We start from the raw sequence: 3,746 nt of genomic DNA, 5'->3' as shown, positions 1-3,746 counted from the left end.
GTTTTCTTGTAAAAGTGATTTTCTCTAGGGATGGTTTGTATCTATCAGTTGCCTGGGGATACTCAGGAGTTTTTTTTTTTTTTAACCAAGAACTAATTGACATATAACATTATATTAGTTTTAGGTATACAACATAATGATTTAACATTTGTATATATCATGAAATGATCACCACAATAAGCCTAGTTAACATCCTTCAACACAATAATTACAAATTTCTTTTTTTTGGTAGTATGTATATATACTGCCAATGCAGGAGACTTAAGAGATGAAAGTTTGATCCCTGGGTTGAGAAGATTCCCTGGAGGAGGAAATGGCAACCCACTCCAGTATTCTTGCCTGAATAATCCCATGGAGAGAAGAGCCTGGTGGGCTAAAGTCCATGGGATTATAAAGAGTTGGACACGACTGAGCAACTGGGCATGCATGCATATATATATATATATATATTCAGCTGTGGACTTCCCTGTAGCTCAAATATTAAAGAATCTGCTTGTAATGCAGGAGACCCAGGTTTAATCCCTGGGTCAGGAAGATCCTTTGGAGAAGGGAATGGCAGTCCATTCCAGTATTCTTTCTTGGAGAATCCCATCGACAGAGAAGCCTGGAGAATTACAGTTTGTGGGGTCACAAAGAGTTTGACATGACTGATTGACTAACACTCATATATTCAGCTGTGCTGGGTCTTAGTTGCCGCGTGTAGGATCTTTGTTCTTCATTTCAGGTCTTAGTTGCGGCATGCAGGATCTCTGATCTGCATGACAGCATGTGGGATCTTTAGTTGTGGCATGCAAAACTTTAGTTGTGGCATGTGGAATCTAGTTTCCCAGCCAGAGATTGAACCCAGACCCCCTGAATTGGGAGTGTGGAGTCTTAGCCATGGGAAGTCCCAAACTTCTTTTCTCTTGTTATGCAAACTTTTTAAGATCTACTTTCGTAACAACTTTCAAATATACAATACAGTATTATTAACTATAGTCACTATGCTGTACATCACATGCCAAGGACTTACTTATTTTGTAACTGGAAATTTGCACCTTTTGACCACCTTCACCCATTTTTCCACCTCCGACTCCCTGCCTCTGGCAACCACCAATCTGTTCTTTCTATGAGTTCGTCTTGTTTTGTTTTTTGAAGATTCCACATAAAAGTGAGACCATTCATTGTCCGTCTTTCTCTGTCTGACTTATTTCACTTAGCATAATGCCCTCAAGGTCCATCCACATTGTTGCGAATGGCAAGATTTCCTTCTTTTTTGTGACTGAGTATGTTGTGTTCATATATATGGATGCACACATACACATATATCTCACATTTTCTGTATCTATTCGTCCGTCTATTGATGGACACTTACATACTCATATTGCTTCCATGTCCTGGGAAATATAAGTAATGCTGCAATGAACATGATATAGGAAGAAGGCATAGATCTTACAAGAGTGATTTTGTTTCCTTTGGATAAATACCCAGTAAACAAACCGATGGATCATAGGGTAGTCCTATTTTAATTTTTGAGGAACCTCCATATTGTTTTTCATAGTGGCTACACCAATTCGCATTCCCATCAGCAGTGCAAAAGTGTTCCTTTTTCTCCACATTTTGGCCAACACTTGTTATTTCTTGTCTTTTTGATAGTAGCCATTCTAACAGGTGTGAGGTGATATCTCACTGTAGTTTGAACTTGTATTTCTCTGATGATTGGTGGCCCTTTGTAGTTCTTCTTGGAAAAATGTCTGTCCAGCTCCTGTGCCCATTTTTAAATTAGGTTAAGTTGTATGAGTTTTTTTGTTTTTTGTATTTTGTGTGTTAATTACTTATTGAATATATAATATGCAAGTATTTTCTTCCATTTAGTAGGTTTCCTCATTTTGTTAATGGCTTCCTCTGATGTGCAGAAGCTTTTTAGTTTGATGTGGTCCCACTTGTTTATTTTTACTTTTGTTGCCTTTTCTCTTGGCATGAAATCCAAAAAATCATTGTAAAGGAGCTTACCTCCTATATTTTCTTCTAGGAGTTTTAAGTCTTCAGGTCTTACATTCAAGCGTTTAATCCATTCTGAGTTAATTTTTGTGTATGGTGTTAGATAGTGAACAGTTTTATTTATTTGCATGTGGAAGTGCAGTTTTCCCAGCACAGTTCATTGAAGAGACTGTCCTTTCTCATTGCATATTCTTGGTGCCTTTGTTGTAAATTAATTGACAGTACATACAAGGATTTATTTCTGGGCACTCAATTCTGTTCCATTGATGTATGTATCTGTATGCCAATACTATAGTGCTTTGATTACTATGGCTTTGTAATAGTGTGAAATCAGAAAGTGTCATATTTCTAGCTTTGTTCCTCTTTCTCAAGATGATCAAGATTTGGCTATTTGGGGCCTTTTGTGATTCCTTACACATTTTAGGATGGTTTGTTCTATTTCTGTGAAAAATGTCATTGAAATTTTGAAAGGAATTGTATTGAATCTGTAGATTGCTTTGGGTAGTAGAGACATTTTAACAATGTTAATTATTCTAATCCATGAACAAATAATATCTTTCCATTTATTTGTGTCTTTAATTTCTTTCACCAGTGTCTTATAGTTTTTATTATATAGGTCTTTCATCTCATTGATTAACTTTATTGCTAGGTATTTAATTCTTTTTTATGCAATTGTGAGATTGTTTTCTTAACTTCTCTTTTGGATAGTTCATTATTCACATATAGAAACCCAACTGATTTTACATAGTGATTTTATATCCTGCAACTTTACTGAATTTGTTTGTTCTAACAGTTTTTTGATGGGGTCTTTGGTGTTTTTTTTTAAATTTAATATCATGTTATCTATAAATAGAGATTTACTGCTTTCTTTCTTAGTTGGATGCCTTTTATTTCTTTTTCTTGCATAAGTTTTCTGGATAGGACTTCCAATATTATGTTAAATAAAATGTCTAGACTGGGCATCCTTTTATTGTTCCTGATCTTAAAGAAAACACTTTCAGTTTTTCACCATTGAGTATGATGTTGGTTCTGGTCTTTTCAGAAATGGCCTTTATTATGGTGAGATATGTTCCTTCTATATCCACTTTGTTGAGAGTTTTTATCATAGGTGAATATTGAATTTTGTCAAATGCCTTGTCTGTATCTACTGGGATGGTTTTTATTTTTATTTTATATGATTTTTATTCTTCATTTTGTTAATGTGAGTATATCACATGTATTTGTTTGCAGATATGAACCATGCTTGCATCTCTAGAATAAATCTTACTTGATCACAATGTGTGATCCTTTTAATATGTTGTTGAATATATTTGCTAATATTTTATTCAGAAATTTTACATTTATGTTCATCAGGGATATTTGTCTATGGTTTTATTTTCTTGTAGTGTCCTTGTCTGGTTTTGCTATCGGGGTGATGCTGGCCTTGTATAATGAATCTGGAAGTCTTTCCACCTCTTCTGCTTTCTGGAAGAGTTTGAGAAGGATTGGTATTAATTCTTCTTTAAATGTGTGGTAGAATTCATCAGGGAAGCCATATGGTCCTGGACTTTTGTTTTGGGGAAGTTTTTGATTGCTGATTCAACTTCATTACCAATAAACAGTCTGTTCAGATTTTCTGTTTCTTCATGATTCAGTCTTGTTACGATGTATGTTTCTAGAATTTTATTCATTATTTTAGGTTGTTCAATTTGTTGGTATATAATAGTTCATAGTGGGCTCCCAGGTGACTCAGTGGTAAGGAATCCATCTGCAATGCAGGAGACGTG

This window comes from Giraffa tippelskirchi, chromosome 2, assembly GCF_054371585.1.
Source record: "Giraffa tippelskirchi isolate mGirTip1 chromosome 2, T2T-mGirTip1v1.2.pri, whole genome shotgun sequence".
NCBI classification, from domain to species: domain Eukaryota; kingdom Metazoa; phylum Chordata; class Mammalia; order Artiodactyla; family Giraffidae; genus Giraffa; species Giraffa tippelskirchi.
Note: the sequence above shows the minus strand (reverse complement) of the source record.